At 36.9% G+C, this 21111-nt stretch overlaps 1 protein-coding gene across 2 annotated transcripts in view; it reads left to right on the forward strand.

Moving 5' to 3' along the window:
* NEDD4 (NEDD4 E3 ubiquitin protein ligase) overlaps nt 1–21111 on the forward strand; it is a 116297-nt gene that overhangs the window by 47190 nt on the left and 47996 nt on the right. The gene's annotated exons all lie outside the window — the stretch shown is intronic.

Below are 21111 nucleotides of genomic sequence, written 5' to 3' on the forward strand. Positions count from 1 at the left end.
ATGAACATGGAGAAAACTGTTTTTTTATATATGAATTTATTAGATCATTGTTAAAAACTATTATGTTCATATTTGAAGCAGAGGAAAAATAAATGGCATTTTCATTTGTATATACCCTTAACCACAGGAATTTTGTTTCCACCCTATTTTTCTTTAGTTACCAGTTAAGACTGCCTTCTAGAATGTAACTTACTCTTTCAACAATATTAAAATTTAAATTTTATAATTTTGAATTTGGTTTCAATTGCTAGGTATTTCCCATAATTTTCTAGTAACCTTATTAATTGTTATTTTGATAATTTTGCTTTATTTTATTAGTAATTTTACTCTAATGAATCTCAACCAAAACATTTCTTTATGTAATGTGGCCTTTCCAAAGTATCTTAAGTGTTTGGATCTTAAATAGATTTAAAACATTTTTGTGTTTGGAAGGTCTGGCCAGGATATTAAAACATTTTTAATACCGGAAAATTAAAAAAATATTCTGACTAAAGCAATTCTTGATGACAGTACAAAACAATTTTTTTTTTTTTTTTTTTTTTTGCGGGGGGAGGAGGAGTGGAAACTTATCAGTTTATCTGTGTTTATATAACACTCAATATCTATATGAACGATTAAAAAAAAACTTCTGGATAAGTAGCTTAAAGTAAATAAAATATTCAGTAATTGCTAGTTTGTTTTCTCTTTTGAAATCTGGTAAATATAATCATTGTTATCCAATGCTTCAGATGTTAATATCAGCAACTACTTTACTGAAGATGAAAAATGTCAGATTTCATATTCTGATCTATTTTTTAGAATTGTTAATTCTGCTTACAAAACTGTTTAAAAATCAGCTTTTAGGAGATGAAAATCTACTTAACTGTTTTGCCCCCTAAAAGAAAGCAATGAAGTGATACTATGAAGAAACATATATTAATAGTTTGCTAATTGAATTTACATGTATCTTGTAAATTTATTTTACTTTTTATGAAATAATTAATCTGCAAGGAATAATTAACCTAGAAATACTTATAGAAATATCCTTAAAATAGTTGATTTTGTGGCAGTGGTATAGTTTGTTGTTGTTTATGCTTTTGAAAATAGTATTTTTAATGTTTTTAATAAAGTCTGACTAAATACTTTTGCATGGCTAAAAATATGCACTTTTATTGGCTTTATTTAACTTAGTAAGCTTACAAATATTTTTTTTTGTGAAAGCCAAATGCCTAGCTTTGTGCAGATTCTATTTTTTGGGTAGATTATTGGATTATAAAATAGTTCAAAAGTGTGTAATTTTCCAGAGAGCTTGAAATTGTTCTCTTTTTAAGTGTTTATTAAACAACTCTTTATAAAAGTATAAACAATATAGTGACCACTAAATCCAACATATACTAGATCGAAATTGATCTAAATGTTTGATGGTAAGTCAAGGGCTTGTTTTAAGAGGAAAGTACTAATGTTTTTCCTAAACATAGCAGTGGCAACAATAATGGGATTTTAGAAATAATCCCATGTTTATCAATAATTATATATTAATCTAATTATAGTGGTATATTGTAACTCATTTATAAATAAACAGCTCCCAAAATATTTCCCATGACTCCAGTTAGTCTGGGTTAGTGTTCTGATATGCTGAGTCTGGATTCACATTTAACAAGTTGATATTAGAGTAGCATTTAGTAATGTCAGCTATCTGTACCGAGCAGCCGTGAAATTAAATCACTGCTTTGGTCAGGGACCCTTGATTCTAAAGCACTAGCAGACTACATATTCTTTTCTTATGTGTTAGGCTCTAGCAGCATGGGATCCATTTTCTAGCTCTCTATAATCAGCAGCCCATTAATGGCTACTTTTTTAAATTGAGTGACAACTTACCTGCATCTACGACAGGGCTCTGTTCTGTGTTTACAGCTTAGAATGAACATGAGTGTGTTTATTTTATTTATTTGCTATCAAAGACTATACCAATAACTGACATGTTTACTGCATGCACTTTTTGAGAAACAATATTACTTTTGTAATGGCTTTTGATCTGAAAGTAGGTATTTGATGTTTTAACATTGTATGTAATATTTTGTCAGGTCTATCAAGAAGTAAATCAAGGAACTAAGGTAGTTTTTATCCAGTTATAGAAATTACTATTCATATTTCTAAAATCTGTGTAATAGTTAGTTTACTCATTGTCATTTTATTTTTCTCTATCTGTTGTTTTCTAAATCTCATATATTATGTTGTGTGAGGATACTCAGAGTTTTCATTACCTTGTTATTTAAAATACCTTAGCATTTTGCCCAAAGTTATATATTTCTTCCATTCTTCACTATATGCATGTTTTTATCAGAAAGTTTGGCTTTACTTTTTTTCTTTTTGTTATGAAACTTTTTTGTTCATTTTCTGTTACTTAATCCTGGGTAGGTAAATTGCTTAAGCTTAGTATAGTAAGACTTTAAAAGACTATGTCTCAGTGATTTCAAAAGCCTTTAACACTAATCTCAAGATTATAAGTTTCAATAATTTAGTTGTTCCTAAAATAAATGTATTAAATATATACTTATTTTAGTGTTCCATTATTTTCTTGGTTTTCATTTTATTAACTTTAACAGCATATTTAGAGACATTTGGTTAAATTTATTTTGAACAACTCTTAATCTTTCCTATAAAAACCAATGTAGTTTTGCTCTGACTGGTATGGCTCAGTTCGTTAACGTATTGTACTGTGCACCAAAGTGTTGCTGGTTCGATTCCTGGTCAGGGCACATGTCTGGGTTGTGGGCTCCTTCTATGGTGGGGAAGTGCAGGAGGCAGCTGATCGATGTATCAATGTTTCTCTCTTTCTCCCTCTTCCCTCCCCCCTCCCCCCTCCCCTGCCTTCACTCTCTTCCTCCCCTCTTCTTTCCTCTCTCTATAAAAAAAATCAATTTAAAAAACCCAATATAGTTTATAAATATTGACTCTCAAACTGTGATGCAACATTGTTAATGACCAGTTTTGGAAATTTAGTGAGAAATTTATGCTTGTATATTTATTAGAACTGAGAAACTATAATGTTAATTTCAGAGTGGGTCAAGGAGTTGAATTGTTTGCTTCAAAAATACTTTTACTTTCTCTGTAGATGTGTCTTCTTTAATTCATCCATTTAGCACACATTTGAGTCCCCACTATTTACCAGGCACTGACCCAAGCACTGGGAATAAAAGATAATAAAGTGCAGTCTCTATTTTAGGAGCTCCCGTTCTAGTAATAGAGACACTGGTAAACAAAAAAATTTTCAGTGTAATGTGCGATGTACTGAAATAGAGGCGTGTATGAGAAAGTGAGAAAGATGCAACAGTGTTTGTCTGGAGAAGAGGACCTGGTTGGTAGAAGAAGGCTTCGCAGAGGAGGTGACCTTTGAGCTGAGTCTTCTAGTAGGTGAGTTGGAGTTCCCCAGGCAGAGAAATCAAGGAGGATATGCTAGGGCAGTGATGCTCAGTCTCAGCACTGTTGACATGTAGGGCGGTTACTTTTTGTTGTTTGGGGTTGGTCTGTGCCTTTATAGGATGTGTAGCAGCATCTCTGGCCTCTACCCACTGGAGGCCAGGAGCACCCCTCTTCCCCAGTTGGGACAATCAAAAAATGTCTCCAGTCATTGCCAAGTGTCTCATAGGGACAAAATTGACACCTGCTGAGAATCATTGCTCTAGGCCAGCAATTTTCAACCTTTTACATTGCATGGCACATGTACAGTAATTACTAATATTCTGCAACACACCATAAAATATATTTTTTTGCTGACCTGACAAAAAATAGGTATAATTTTGATTCATTCACACTAGATGGATACTTTTGTGTTGGCTGTTATCATTTTTTTATTTGACAATTTAAGGGAAAGGGGGTCCGTGCCACTGACTAAATGGTCAGGTATTGCATGTCTTAAAAGTACTTGTGGCACACAAGGTGAAAACCACTGTTCTCGGCAGAAGCAGTCAGTTGCACATGCAAGGCCAGCTGTGTGAAAGAATCGCCCTACAAAGGGTTGAGTGTGACTCAAGCATAGGGAGTCCAGGGGTATGGGAGGAGATGGTGAACTAAAAGTGGCTTGGAGTCCCCTTGGGTGTGATCCCTCATGCTGAAGAGAAAGCAGTGTTAGCCTCCTGCGAACAGAAAATAGGCAACGGAAGTCTTTACTTGCAAGTGTAATGTGCTCATTTCTGTGTTTCTAAGTAATACTTTTATGACACTGTGGATTATAAATGAATCAATTTTTTTAACTTAGATTTTTGGGTGAATGGTGATGTCATGAACTGAGATGGGGTATTCAGGAGAAGGGGCCAGATTGGAGAGTGAAGAGGAAGTCAATGATTAAGTTTATGTACTGGGAGGCTTATGTATAGGGCAGGTGGAGGTACAGGACCAGTGCTCAGGGAGACATCAGAGCTGGAAATGGAGGTTGGGAATTAAGGGTATAGGCAACTGAAAAGCATGAAGGTGAGACAGGGATTGGGGGTGGGTGGGAATAAATCATAACTTTGGGACCACCAACTCTGGGGAGACAGTGGAAGAAGAGATAAAGAGGAGACTAAGAAGGAGCCACTAGAGGGCAGAGAGTCCTGGAAAGCATGAAGGTGTGGAAGGCAAGGGAAGGAAAAATTCAAGGTCGGCAGCATACAGTGCCACAGAATTTACGTATCCTTCAAATGCGGCAGAAAGGAGGTCCTTGGGGACATTAGCAAGAGTATTCTCAGGAAAATAGTGGAAAAGCCTGGTTGAAATAAGAATGAAACGGGTAAGGAAGCAAAATAGCAAGTGAAGGTTGCTTGCTAAATGTCACCAAATAGGCATGAGATACTGTAGGCCAGGTAGATATTTAGTGGCTACTATATAGAAGACAGTATTAGGTGGATATAACACAGATTCTCTTACTACAAGAACATTGTAAGTCTGTATTCTGAGGGGTGGGGGGAAGCTGTATCTCTCTGTTCTTTCATCTTAGAACTATACAATAAGGGAGTGTACACGGTAAACACCAAAATGGAGATTCAGCAATATGAAATGAAGGAAATTAGAAGTGAAAACTTGAGGCCACCTATGAATAGTCACAACTCCATTGGAGCAGCACTACTCTTTCTTAGTCTCCTCCCTACCACCAAAAATAAGACAAAGCTAAAACAGAGCTTCCATGTAGAAAACAAGTCAGGGTTTAAGGCCTCTTCCTGGAAACCATTTGGAGAGGAGGCACCTTTGTCTTTATGTCACTGGCTTCCTCTAGGATATGGAGCCTACCAGGTGCTAGCTATTGTGAGTCCTCACCCTTGTAAGCCCACTCTCCCCTTACATTATGCATGAGAGTGGAACAAGGTAGATCAGGAGAAGCCAGGACCAGGAGCCAATTTAGGCAGAAGGGGCTTGGCAGAGTCCCTGGGTGTGGCCAGCCAATGTGTTGAGGTCAGGAGGGTGGTTAGCAGTTCGGAGCAAATGAGTGCTGAGAAAGTGAACCAATGATGTTGTCAACATAGCCAGGAAATACCTGAAGTATTGCTCAAGTGTGTGATTCAGCATTCTTTGTTTGCCCATGTGTGAGATTGGAAGACTATGGTCAGATGAAGACAGACACATAAGAGATGTATAAAAGAAAGCCTTTCAAAAACAAGAGGTGAACAGATCTATCCCGATTCAGTGGCATCTTTTGGGGAAGGCCCTCAACACGGGAGCCATTATTGAAAAGCAATTTTACCTTCAATGAGATTTAACTAAATGGCTTAGATGTAACTAGAGCAGGTCTGAGAACTTGGAAGGGCAAGCAGGAGCATGTCTGTGTGCCTTGTAGCTCAGTTCATGGCAAGTCACAACAAAGAACACCTTGACCAAGAGGATGTCTCTGTTTAGGCTGGAGGGTATCTGTGTGTGGGGTGTTGTGGGGGGTGGGGGAGGAAGATCAAGCCTTTTCTTGACTTAGATGTATTACAAAACCATAACACTCTGAAATATTCTGTGCTTACTTAACAGAAAAAAATACTACTAAGCAGCAACAAATTTACATCAAGGATATTGGTAGTAGAGCAGACAATGTCTTTAAATTCAGTTGTTCATTAAGTAAAGAAATATTTTTAACAGAATTTGTATCTTTAGTCTCCCTTACAGAAGCTGAGAGTGTAACATTTTATGATATAGCTAAAATAATATTATACAGGACTACTTAATTTCTTTCTTTTCTTTTTCTCTCAATTTTTTGTTGGTAGGTATTGCCTTCTAGTGCTTTAGGGGTTGCAGTTGGAGAATGGCGTGTTAAGTTGTCAGTTGTTAAATGCAGATTCTGGTTCAGTAGGTCTGTGGTGGGGTCTGAGAGCTCCGTATTTCCAACAAGCTCCCAAGTCATACCAGTGCTACTATTTCCCCAAACACACTTTGAGAAGCAGGGTTTAGGACCGTTCATTTATGAGAGCAGTAATACAGTTCATAGTTGAAGTATTCAATGGGTCCCTCTCCTGCTTTTACATTAAGAAGAGCTATAGGTATACTGTGGTCAAGGCCAAATAATTTGCAAAGAGATTTAAATCCACTTAGGCATTTAGAGTGGTTATTGATTGAGACCATGTAATACATGATTGTCCAGACCAAGACAAATCCGTGAGCAAGGTTGCCTACCTGCCTCATAAAAGAACCTTAATAATATATTCTTTCAGAATTCTATTAAATTTCCCAGGTTTACCTTTTAGTTTCATCTAAGGACTTAAAAACATTGGCATGCAGTTCTACTTAAAGAAATCTACTTATTTCATCATGGCTGTTATCCTAGTTTATTTGAAATGTTATATTTTTCTTCATTATGCCGGCTTATTCAAGCATCATCTATCCTCCTCTTTGTGAACATTTTTAGTCTTTTCAATATTCTTTTCTCTAGCAGTGCCAGATAAGGTACTTCTAAGAATGTTTAAATATTGCATATGGTTTATGTAATGAATTGAAACACCATATATAATACATGCTGAGTTATGAACTGTCCTTTTGAGAGCTCTATAAGGAAAAAGTTAAAAAATTCTTTATGTATAACTTTAGTGCTTCTTAAAATTATATATTACTTCTCTAGTATAAATCAGTATATGACCATCTTAGGAACTGTTCTTCCATTCAGCAGCTTAAGAAATCTTATTGATGGCTGGGTTTTTGTAGACTTTATGGCTACGAAATGGCTTAGCTTAATTTCAGGGAGCCTCATAAGCTGAAAAAAAAAATGAGAAAAAGGAAACATAGCTAGAAAAAAGTTAAAGATGGAAATAGATAGGCAAGCAAGCAGGCAGGCAACTGTAAATTTTCTAGAATTGATGAGAGAAGAATTCTAGACAAGGGATTAAGCAAATGGGTAATCTTTTCTGGGCTCTGATTTATTAGAATGTGATTCCCTAAATCGGGGACTTTTTGTCTTATTCGCTGTTATAGCACCAAGACCTAGAACAGTGCCTACCTCAAACGAGACACTCAACAGACATTTAAAAATTAATGAATGAAGACAGGAGACCCTTTGGGATGGGGTCGAGGTGACTGGAGAATCCTGAGAGATGGGGGTAGCCAGACAGCCTTGCACAAACAGATAACCAAACTAGGATATTTAAGTGATGACTGTAATGATGAGTGGGAGCTACTTGATGCTTCATGCTTTGCACGAAAGAGTGGCACTCTTAAATGAATACCTTGTCCCCGGGGTGGGTGCCAGTGGAATATTATGATCGTGACTCAAGGATTAGTTTCCACAGTGGAGTCTGATTCATAGCCTACGTATTCCACTGACTGCTACTGTAGAACTATGTGTCTGGATGGAGGTTCAGACCGAGTTTTCTAAAGAGAAGATTGAGTGGGCCAACACTTTTAGGGGTATTTAAACAAAGGCCATTTGACTGGCTGTACATTTACCATTGTTTCATAAAACGACTTCATGCCAGGCTTGATGTAAGAGCTGGGTTCTCAGAGTCGTTCCTGGAGTCTCAAGTAACTGTTTTAGCTGGGAATGACCTTTCCCTTTTGTACCAAGACTGAAAGACTGAACCCTCTCAGAGAGTCACAGAGCTTAATGGAAACTCAAGTCATCTTCAAAGCAAAGGAGTTTAACAAGTATTTATCAGAAATAGAATATGTGCCTGCTGTAAGTGGCAAATATTATTCCTGGCACTGATGAGTTTATAATTTAGATGGGAAGACAACATAAACCATTGAAATAAACAAACCAAAGTACAATAATGTGTAATATATAATAATATCCCTAGACTTACTTCAGACAGGTGAGCAGCTAAGGTCTGAGATATGTGGTTGCCTGTATAATTTTAAGCCAGCTTTAATTTTTATCAAGATAACACATGTGCCTATTTTTAAAATCAGGTGTTATTTCTTTGGAGATTTCTCTGTTCTCTCTGCCTCTTGGATTGATCTGATAATTTCCTATTCTCTCCTGTTTTCTGTCTCTTGGCCTCCTTATCCTATTTTCTGGAAGATTTCCTTCAAGTTGCTCTTCTTTAATTTTAAAATTTTGGTTATTTTAATTTCCATAGTTTTATATTGTTTTTGTGATGATTCCATGTTTTTATTCTTATTTTACAAAGACAATATATATAAATTTTTTACTGCTGGTATCTTCATTGAAACATTAAAATATAATGCTATCTATTGGGGGAGCATGCTGGAACATTCATTACATAGTTAATAAGAATTTCATTTAGTGGTTCTGGTCTGTATTGAAAACAGTTTGCCAAAGTCTGCTTGGTACGTATTACATCTAAGAGTGTTCAAACAGTTAACTACCCGTATTATAGAATGAACAAGTAATTGAAACACTAGCAGGAGACTGTTCTAGACAGAATTTGCTAGTAGAGTTTAACAAATGTATTGAATAAATACAATCGTTTATTTTAGAATATTTTATTTCAGGTTTGTTTTGTTTTGAAATGGGTCCTACATTGTCTCTGGTTCCTGTGGGTCAGTTTGTTGTTATTGTTGCTAGTTTCTTGTTGTTATTGGACATTTTTCTCCAGGAGTCCAGAGAACCTTGCTGTCTGTCCATATTTGAGAAGGAGTCACTGAAGTGACCTGGCGGCCCTGTAGTTGTGTTGTGTGGGGCTTCGCAACGAGTGGGCTTCCTTGTCGGGAGACCTGTCACTCAGCATCTGGAGGTCTTTCTCAGAGATCAGTTTGTTTCTCCAGAAAAGGCACTCCCAGTGGTCACCCAGTGATGTTTGCTAGCCATGGAAATGAAGGTGACTTCTTTCCATAGGTTCTGAAGCTGAGTTAATTCCAGGATTATTGTTTGAGTTAAATTCAGGGTAAAACATGCCTTAAAAGTAATATTTACTTACCAAATTCTTAAGGCCTGATGATAATTTAAATAATTTACTGGTACAGTAAGTGAGGGGCCTGGTTTTCATACCTGTAGTCTGAAATATACTGAATACATTCTATAAGTGAAGATACTCCTAGAAAGACTAAATTAAATATTCTTTATAATAGAATATACGGTTTCCTTAACATATTTCCCAGCCTTTTACATTTCTTGGCAATGCACTTAAGTGTAAGTGTGTATGCCTGTCACTCTGCGGAAGAGAATAGACCTATTGAAAATGGGCTTGGAAGGAAAAAGAGACCATAATGGCCCTCTACTAGAACGTATGAGTGCATGCTCACTGCCACCAGAACTTAAAACTCCAACTGTGATATTTTTTAATTTGGAGAAAATCCTGCTTGTATGCTTTTAAACTCTTAACCCTCTATGTGTATCTGTAAAACTTTAAACCAGGTAACATGTATTATGCACATTTCAGACAGCTCTCTGAGAGAGTGGTTCTCGCCACATATGAGACCAGGAACAAGCGCAGAAAAGTTAGAATGACTTAGTCAAGATCATAAATCTAGTCCATGTCATCTAGAGGCCAATATTCAGGCCTGTTATATGTTCTACAGCACTTTTCTGCAGCATCACAAGCCAAGAGGACTTTCATTCTACCCCGCAGCAGGGGGAGTCCACAAAATAAAGCTGCTTAGGGCAGGTTATTCTAGTGAAAGTAGCATCAGAAAGAAGAAAAAAGTGAGAATTGTCTAAAGGAAGATTTCCACCTGGACTCACTCCCATCTGATGATGAACTTTTACACTCTGTAGACATATAGTCCAGTCAAGTCCTTTCTTATTGCCATCGGTGAGTGAAAGCTACCTTCCAGGATTATTGTTTGAGCACATTTTTACTAGAGAACCAGTTTATCTTTCAAATATTTTTTTCTATTCTTCTGACTTCTGACTCAATATTTATCACTGTGCTGTTCTTTCTGATTGTTTTCATTGATCAAATAGCACATACTGTGTTTCTACCTCCTAAAACACTGTTTATGAATTTCACCCTTATGTTCTTTTTCTTCAGTAACTATTATAAACTACCTAAATCATTATAAACTACCTATATTTTTTGTTTAAAGTGTTGGAAAACTTCAGACACACACAAAGGTAGGAAGATTATTGCATTGAGCCCCCTTGTGTGTCTCCAGTGAACCCCCAGTTTCAGAGTTATCAACATTTTGACAAACATGTCATTCATCTCCTCTCCTCTGCTGTTGTTTTTTTCCCTTTGGGTGACTTCTTTCTCAGGAGCATCCTTGAAAAGCTTAACTCAACCTTTCCTTAGGTATGATAAGCCAACCTATTTTTAAAAACGGGGGTGAGGGGAATTAGGATTCTGAACACAGTTGCGTGAATAAATCAGTCAGCTCAGGGGAGCTTTCTGAATCCCAGGGCAAGAACTAAACACAAAATCTTAAAACCAGAAAGTACTGTTTCACTGAAAAATGTTCTAGGACTCCATCTGTGGAGTGCAGTGGCCAGTAACCACATGTGGCTATTGAGATTTTAATTAATTTAAATTAAATCATATTTAAAATTCTGAACCTCATTTGCACTACCCACATTTTAAGTGCTCACATGTGATTAGTAGCTGCTGCACTGCACAGCACGATAATGAATAGCCATTATTGCAGAAAGTCCTATTGGCCAGGGCTCCTCAGCATTCCGTTTGAGAAGCACAGCATCGATGCCCCTGCAACTTGGACAGGGATCCAGTGTATTGAGGAAGGTACCTGACGCCACAGTGCGTGGGAGCTGTGGTGGCTGAAGCAGGGGAGCCACATCCAATGGCCTTATTTTTCTCTACTGGCACCTGTCTTGCTGTTTAAGCAAGAAAAATTTGGCTTTAAAGGGATCTTTTGAGTTCTTATTTTCTTAAACAACAGTAACCCACACCCCCCCCCTTTTTCCTGTTTTCATTGATATATTATATTCTTGAATAAAAATTACGAGTCTCCAACCGTGGGAGAAATTTTAAAAACTGCTTATAGGTGAGGGAAACTTATATTTGACCAGATGATCAGGTCATTAAATTGTAAGAATAATCAGTTTCTATTTCTGAAATGTTTTTCTTAAACTGAGAAAAGATTATTCATTTCAAAAAGTAAAAAGTGTTAAATATTTCATTCTACGACTACATTAATAGTCTTGTACCAAGGACTAACAACAGCAACAAAAACAGAGCAAAGAAAGGAAAAAGGGAAAAAAAGAAAAATTACTTTGGGAATCATTTATTATTTTGTTGTTTAGAGGTATTCTTTGGCCAGGCCTTTTGGATCTTCTCCCAGTAAGCTCATTTTACCGACAATAAACCTTTGAATGTATTCGCCAGTCACGGTGCACCATTTGTGCTTAATGCTACTTGTTGATGATTAGGGGAAATACTAATGAAACTCCAACAAGCAGATTCTGCTTTTAAGACAGTGATGGCGAACCTATGACACGCGTGTCAGAGGTGACACGCGAACTCATTTTTTTGGTTGATTTTTCTTTGTTAAATGGCATTTAAATATATAAATAAATATCAAAAATATAAATCTTTGTTTTACTATGGTTGCAAATATCAAAAAAGTCTATAAGTGACACGGCACCAGAGTTAAGTTAGGGTTTTTCAAAATGCTGACACGCTGAGCTCAAAAGGTTCGCCATCACTGTTTAAGATGTCTTTTGTTGTGAAATGCAAAAGAGTCGACGACATTGTCCCAGCTTTTGATGGGGCAGTCTAAGCCAGGAAGACAAAGAACGTATATAATATAATTTGAAATTAATTTAGAAATTGATTAAAGTAGTAGAAGGATTGGAGAGTTGAAATGATGGTAGCTTCAAGACTGCTTGCTCACGAATCAAAGAGTTTGCAGGAGGATCGTCTCATTAAAGTAGTCTGTAGCCGGAAGACTTGGATTTGTCAACAGAGTTCTCCAGACCTATGACTGCTGGCTTCTGTTTCATACACTGGAGAAACATAGTCCGTATGAAGTTCAGAGATTTATAAACTTCAGCTTCAGTTACCTTCAAAGATAATTAAACTGGAATTTGGAGCGGTTAATCTAGCAACTAACCTGACAATGAGCTAAATAGTGACTTCCTTCTATTTGCAAGGCATTGCAAGGCCCTGCACAATACCGCAAAACTTAGGAATTATTTTTAACCTTCCTTTTTCACATTGTTTAAACATTCTTAGAGGATATTTAAATGAATAAATGAGGTAGTTTTATCTGAATCTAAGTCTACTTGAGTTGTGGATTTCACCTCTCATGGGTGTATTTTTTAAAAAATTTGTGGGTAGTATCAATAGGAGATTAGGGTTGTAATCCCATGAGACTTGAATAATAGAGTTTCACACCAAATATTGTCAAACTACCTACTCTGTGCAGATTCCACGTGGTGCCAAGGATGGGAGAGTGGCTCATGGTCACTAGAGGGCAGAAAAGGTCAAGAAGAGACGGGGAAGCCTGGGTAGAAGTGTCGGGAAAGCTTGCTCTGCTCCTTCATAAGGAAAACAACCTCTTACAACTCGAGAAAATACAGTTCAGTCTCAGAGGCAGGAAAGCCAGTAAATGATCCAGGAACCTGGGCTATAGTCAAAGCAGTGAGAAATGTGGTCAGGTATTCAATAAACCAGTCTGCACCCACACATTACCAGGCCATCACACTCATGACAGAGAACTAAGTTCAAGTCCAGGTTGAAGAAGGCAGTCAGATTGTAGGGAGTGGAGCAGGTCATCTAACCCTTTCGATTATTTCTCTAATGCGGTTCAACATACTGACCCTCTTGGGATGGGCAAGTGGTACTTTAAGTTGCAGGGAAATCTGATAACCTTCTTTTGATATCGGAGCACTTCCTGTCATATTGCTGAGTTGGTTTTATAACATTAACCAACATTAACTATCACTATTTTCTTCCCAGTAAGTTCTCTTCACATCATAGGGTACTTCCTCGGATCTAAATAGCTAGTTTTTACAAAGGAGAGATTAATTGACATAAAGATGATATAATTTTCTAATAAGTCAGGCCATTTCCAGTTTTTTTAAATTGACAATTTAGAATTTACCTCTAGGTTAGTGGTTCTCAACCTTGGCTGCACATTAGAATCACCTGGGAATCTTTTTAAAATCCTGATTTCTGGGCCTCATCCTCTGGAAATTCTGTTTCTTTGTTACTAATGTTGTGGCCCCACCCCATAACAAAAAAACAGAATTTCCAGAGGATGAGGCCCAGAAATCAGGATTTTAAAAAGATTCCCAGGTGATTCTAATGTGCAGCCAAGGTTGAGAACCACTGCTCTAGGTGTTAAATACCCATAAAGGCAGGGTGGATAGGGATAAAACAAAGAATAAAAGTCTTCACTAACTCTTCTCCTATATACATCCATAGCATTCTGTATTTTTACTTCAGTTTTTGCACACATTCTAATTACAGGTGCATGCTTGTCAAGCAGGCAATATTGTACACTTTATGACACCAGGAACACATTCTCCCACACTTAGCATAGAGCCTGCCTATGGAAGCCAATCACTAACATTTGTTGACCTCACAGAATTTATAATGCCCTTGGAGCGAAAGGGAACTATAACACAGATGTTAAAAGATACAAGATGAAGTAGAATTTCAGAGGAGAAAATTAACACTTTAGTCTCATCAAGAAAATTTTCATTAAAATGGCATTTAGCTAGGCCTCATACATGGCTGGTATTTACACAGGCAGAGAGAGAGAGAGGAACTTTCCAGAAGGCAGAAGTGAGAGCAAAGACATCACATTCTACTTGGAGGCTTATATTAATAGATAAGACTGCAAGGTAGATTGGAAAAACGCGTATGAATGGCCTAGAATCCCATGCTAAAGAATTTATAGTTTTCCCTCTGGACCAATGTTTTTGGAAAGTGTTCCTATCCAGCCTGTAAGATACCTCATATAAAACCCATCCAATTTCCGAAACCGGTTTGGCTCAGTGGATAGAGCGTCGGCCTGCGGACTGAAAGGTCCCAGGTTCGATTCCGGTCAAGGGCATGTACCTGGGTTGTGGGCACATCCCCAGTAGGAGATGTGCAGGAGGCAGCTGATCGATGTTTCTAACTGTCTCTCTCCCTTCCTCTCTGTAAAAAATCAATAAAATATATTTTAAAAAAACACACAAAAAAACCCATCCAATTGACAAATAAGTTTGTCTAATGCCACATTGCTATATTTCTTGGAATGTCACAATGCACACTAATAAAGATCCTAAAGTCCTACAGGAAATAAACTTTTGAACTTCCTTTAACCAAGTATTTCCCAAATATGTGACCACCTTTGAACTCTTTTAGTATCCAGCAAATCTATTATTCCTCAGAGCACACTTGGGAAATGATGTTTATGCAATAGCCAGTCTTCAAAGGTTTTGAAAAGAGGATTGCATCATTAGAAAATATGTTTATATTTTTACACCTTGAGCTAGAAAGAAATGCAAATACATAGATACCTGACTCATTTGGCTTCTTCTAGAGGGATTTATCTTTGTCTTCATTTACATTGTGTGTTATCTTAAAATGACCAAGTTCATTTGGAAGTAGGCAGGATAAGCAGATAAATTTAGATGCCCTGCTTATTCATGTTCAGCTGTTACTAATCATTGCTTACTCTTCCTAGTTTTCTCCAAGGATTAAAAAGAGATGTGGTTCTCAAGGTGTGACTGCTGGATCAGATGCATGAGTATCACCTGAGAACGTGTAAGAACTGAACGTTCTCAGGCCCCATCCCAGACCTACTGAGTTAGAAATTCTGGGGGTGAGGCCCAGCGCTCTGTCCTTAGAAAGCCTTCCAGATGATTCTGACACACACGGAAGCTGGAAAACCACTTGAGATGGGTAACCTAAACCTTAGGTGAGGTTGAGAGCAGGAGCTTCCAGACACTTCTTCAGCTGCCACAGCCTCTGTGTGACCATTTTAAAGTAATTACAGTATTTTAAGTTCATCTTCGCCTGCTTTCTTGTTTACAAATTAAATATCTGAGATTTTGCACAGCTTTTTGGTTTCTTAGAATTAAAGTCACCGTATCTTTCTCATCGTGACAGCCATCTGCTAAATTTGTTTCTCATTTAGGTTATAGATATAATTCCCCAGAGAATATTAGCTTCCAGAGCTTCACAGTTTACCTTTTCTTTCCCTGGGCGCGTGGCAGACATTCCTCAAAGGAAAAAAAACACACACAAAAGCAGCATCATAAGTAAGTGGTACAGTAGGCACTCTGTGTCTGTTGATTTTCAATCAAGAATGAATATTTTTCTCTCTGAGGGGAAGAGCCTTTTATCCCTTTTATCAATTATGTAACTGTGGGTATTTCCTGATTAAATTATAACTTTATCCATGAGTCTTCTTTCATTTTCCTTTGTTTAGAAATGTACATTTGAAACAATGGGAAACCTTGATGAGCCTCTCCCCTTTTTTGAGGAGGGGAGAAAAGTTGTAATAAATGCAAAATTTTCTTCTCACCTGTATAGTCCTCTAGTTAAGGGGCATTCAATACAATTGCTCCTAAAAATATGTTGGAGATAATAAACTTTACTTTAGAAAATAATTATAAAATCTAGTTCATGTTTGATAAAGCACAACCTGATTCCTATTGCTTCAGATCCCTCTCTTTTGTAGCATATTAAAAATGTGATTATATTTGAAAGTCCTCACAGTAAATTATAAACTTAACTTTAAAGCACGTAGCAATAGAGGAACTTGTCAAGGTAAATCATCAATTTTCACAAGTTTGTGATGATTATAAAGTGGAGACCTCCAAAGAAACTGAAATTCAGAGGAGAACTCAAACTGAAACTGATTTAGACAGAGGTTTCTCCTGGTTCCCTCCCTACCCCTGTTTAGTAGGTAAAAAAAAAATTCCCTTTAAAAATGTGACGGTTGCTAGGACTGTAGAACGCATGTACCCAAATTTTCAAGCAGTATGAAGCTATTGTCAGAGAACAAGTACAGTTTGTGTCTAACAGTTAAATGTACCAGACAGACTGACCAGCTCAGCAAATCACACGGTTGGAACGCTGAATGTTTGTTTTAAGAAAAGACATCCGGTTTCCATAGCACTATGATTTTATAGCATAGATCAGATTATACTGTTTATTTAGCTAACACCATTTCCCCTCAACCTACTGAAAAGATTGAATCAATAAATCTTGAACTCTTAAAAAAATGTTTAAAATAAGCATGTCACAGCATAGAGTGAGACTGTATGTGAGAAGGAAGGTAGAAGCTCTGCCAATGAAATTTTACTTAATAAGATTTGTATACGTTAGAAAAAAAGCTAAATTTAGAGTAGTTTTTGCAATCCTTTTTTTCTATTTATAATGTCTCGGATGTAGTATGAAACCATGTAGTGTGGATTTTGAGAGGATGTTCATGAAAATAGTTTTTATAAAATTTTGGAAGTAGAAAACATGTGATTTCTTCTTTTTAAAAATACTATAAATGGGTCCATTCATATAAGTTCTGCTTATTTATCCTTTGTCAAAATGTTGACTTTCTAAGTGTTCAAATCAAGAAAATGTTTAACCTCTTAATTCATAAATAGTTTAAATTCTACTTTACACAAATAGGTTTTCAGATAATTTTACTTTTAGTATCCCAGCTTCGAGCTTTTAACTCTATTTAGTCTTTTATGATCTCTGAAATATCTCTGGACTTAATTTAAATAGTATGATTAACAATGGCTTCAACATATTTATAGCTATACATTTATTTTGTTTCGTTTTTACTGCTTGCCCCAATTTATTTTCTTTGACTAGTGATCTGTGACATTTGCACTGAGAGAATTTGGCTACAGTTGTGTGAAGACAGTAGTTATTGACACTGAGTAAGATATTAATTCAAATACAGACTTCTTGATCTTGAATCTTTGATCCTGACTTTATCTTTGAAAACTTGCTTTTGGGCTTACTCAGGACACTATTTACTTCTGTAACACCCAGTCAGTCAGTCGTTGATATCTGTTTCCATTTCAGATGAGTTCATTGTGGACTTTATTATTCTACAGAATAAAAGTTATCCTGGGCATATATGCAAAATGATAAATATGAGTTCATTCATTGAGGCATTGTTTGTAATAGCAAAATATTAGAAGCAGCCTAAATGTCTATCCATAGGGAGGGAACTAGTTAAATAAATGTTGGCATTCCTTACAGTGGCATCCTATTCAACCACCTGTGAGGCAAAGCATACCTTTGTGGACTGATGTGAGACAAGGTCCTAGAGATATTGTTAAAAGGGGAAAATGTAAGATGGATAACAGGATGTCAAAGAAATATCTGAAGGGATGTCCAAACTAAAAAAATGACTGCTGTTGCCTTTTGGAAGGACAGCAGGTAAATTAGATAGCTGGAGGTTAGAAACCCTTTTTCTTTTTTTCTTTCCAATTTTGTACCCAGTATAACCTACGTTTTAAAATTACTTTTAAAAATCAACCTGATTAGAAAAGTGCTGATAGGTCAGTCTGAAAACGCAAACGGTACTATATTTAACACTCATGAATAAAATGCATTTTTACTGATTAAAATGAAAAGTTGGATATTACAGCAGAAAACTTGGGCAAGGTTGTTTGGCTCTGGTTATGAGGAAGTGATTCTTCCTTTAATATTTTGCTTTTTACTGTAGACTTATCCTGGGAAATTATTTGTAACTCGGTTTTAATGGAAACTTTTTTGAAAGCCAAGTATTCTTCACAGCTATGACACTTGAACTTATCTCTTTTGAAATTCTGATTTTTTTTTTGGTAATAAAGCACAATCTTCGGTCATTATTCAGCCTTATCAAAATTAATAACAGTTTGTCCTCCTAAACTTAGAGCCATCTGTAGTTTTAATTGAAGTTTTGTGAAAGAAGTTGGTTGGATTTTTCTCTTTTCATATTCTAAAAATTGTCTTAAGAAACTGAAATTACCTTTAAACTATTAAAAAAGTATTATTTACCGACTACACTGTGCCTACTACAGTTTAGAATCACCTGCTGTTCTGAATTATTTTGTAAATTTTCAGGCATTCTTAAATTAGTTATTATTTTATTAAATGCAAATTTGCTTTATGAAGTAAGTGGCATGCAGTTCGAATATAGGAAATAACTCCTGCAAAGAAATGCTTGATATTCAGAATTTGGAACAATTGGTTGGCTAGGGAAACATTAATGAGCATCACAGACTGACTTGCTTTCACAGGAATGAATTTAAAACTATTGCTGTCTTTTTTTTTTTTTTCGTAAATGGAAAAAGAACTTCCAATTGTCCATATTTATAGCAGCCATATGTCCCAGACTTTGCAGGATAGTTCCTAGTTTCATATTCTCCACCTCCTCAGAATAGGCATATTGATTTCTAGCTTGGAAAGTGTGTTCATTCTTCTAATAGAAAGATAGTTCTTTGGGATCATTTCACTTTAAGTAGAAGTTAAGAAACTCGTTTCAGATCACTTGTTTCAAAGGAGGAAGATAATAAGATGTGTTGCAAGACATTTTGAAAATACATCTTTATATACCAGAGTGACTTGAGACATGGAAATTTTTATTATGTGGGATTCTTGTTCTATGCTTTTGTTCACAGAATGCAGTCAATGAACAAGGAGTATAGAGCAACAATATATGGGATGAAATGTTTTCTTTCTGTCCTGCAGTGCCCAGGCACTGCCTCTGCAATGAAGACTGAATATTGAGGGAAGATGTATAAGTTAAGAGTTTTTAAGAAATAAGGAGCACAATTAACGCATGAAATGATATTCAATATCATTGGCCATCAAGGAAATGCAAACAAAGCCACAATGAGATACCTCTTCACATCTACTAGGAGGGCTATTATAAAAAATATAGGTGGGAATTAATGTTGGCAAAGATATGGAGAAATCAAAACAGATTTACAGTGCTGGTGGGGATATAAAATGGCACAGTCACTTTAGAGAGTCTGGCAGTTTCTTGAAAGGTTAAACTGCAATTCCACTCCTAAGTATATACTCAAGAGAAATGAAAATACATGTTAACACAAATACTTGTACTCCAGTGTTCATAGCAGCATCTATCTATCTACTTATATAAAAACCCTGGGTGTTGTTCATCACGACCAGAACCACCATGACCAAGTGGAAGGAAGTCAGTCCTGCAGGGGTTGTCTTGGCAACGGCTGTGCCCTCCCCCAAGCCGTTTCCTGGAGCTGTTTCCTGTAAGGGCAGGGTTTGAGGCAGGAACCCGCCCTGGAAGTGTGGAGGCATATCTTTATATAAAGTGTTCCGTGCCAGCACAGCCAAGGGTGAACCTGAGTGGGGGCGGCTGAAAGGCTTAGAAAAGACAGACAAGAGAATGAAAGGGGGTCTCGGTGGGATGCTGCTTCTCTGAGAGACAGAGACCATGCCCACAGCCATGTCTTTATTTTAGAGCAGATGCTACAAGGCAAAGTAAGGGCGTGACCAAGATGTTTACAACATTCTCCTGGGTTTCTATCCTACTCAACTACATGCACCTGAACTCTATCAAGCCTACATCAGTCAGGCACGTGGGGCCATGTGTTCGGACCATAGGTTCAAGCTTACAACTACAGCAAGTCCCCTCCCAGCTGGGACTTGCACGTGGCAATGAGAGGACTGTGCCCTCTCATCATTCCAAGGCTTGAACCTGTCCAAAACACTGTAGTGGCTCCCCACAATAAAGTTTTAATTCTGTTTCTTTGTTACTAGTGTTGTGGTTCCACCCCATAACAAAGAAACAATTTCCAGAGGATGAGGCCCAGGAATCAGGATTTTTAAAAAGATTCCCAGGTGATTCTAATGTGCAGCCAAGGCTGAGAACCACTGCTATAGATAATATTAAACATATATCTAAACGTGCAATTCTTTGTCCAAAAAATGAGCATGTTCAAAAACTAAATGAAGAAAATTTGGATATACTCGATGGAGATTTTCACAAATATTTGAGTGATGATTCCATTAATTCCACAGATGATGCTGAAAAGGAAAATTTTCCCATCAAATTTCTTAATAGTATTACTCCTTCGGGAATGCCGTGTCATAAATTAAAGTTGAAAGTGGGTGCAATCATCATGCTGTTGAGAAATTTCAATAGTAAATGGGGTCTTTGTAATGGTACCAGATTTATTATGAAAAGATTACGACCTAACATTATCGAAGCTGAAGTATTAACAGGATCTGCAGAGGGAGAGGCTGTTCTGATTCCAAGAATTAATTTGTCCCCATCTGACACTGGCCTCCCATTTAAATTGATTCGACGACGGTTTCCTGTGATGCCAGCATTTGTGATGACAATTGATAAATCACAAGAACAAATTCTAGACAAAGTAGGCATATTCCTACCTGAACCGTTTTTGTACATGGTCAGTTATATGTTGCTTTCTCTCGAGTTTGAAGAGCATGTGATGTTACAGTTAAAATTCTAAGTAATTCATCACAAGGGAAATTAGTCAAGCACTCTGAAAGTGCTTTCACACTTAATGTGGTGTACAGGGAGATATTAGAATAAGTTTAATCACTTTGTCAGTCATTGTTTGCATCACTGTTGGGTTTTTTTTTGTTTGTTTGTTTGTTTGTTTTAATATATTTTATTGAGTTTTTACAGAGAGGAAAGGAGAGAGATAGAGAGTTAGAAACATCGATGAGAGAGAAACATCGACCAGCCGCCTCCTGCACACTTCCCACTGGGATGGGCCCGCAACCAAGGTACATGCCCTTGCCCGGAATCGAACCTGGGACCTTTCAGTCCACAGGCTGACGTTCTATCCACTGAGCCAAACTGGTTTCGGCCACTGTTGTTTTT

Source organism: Myotis nattereri (assembly GCF_964212035.1).
Source record: "Myotis nattereri genome assembly, chromosome: 1".
NCBI lineage: Eukaryota > Metazoa > Chordata > Mammalia > Chiroptera > Vespertilionidae > Myotis > Myotis nattereri.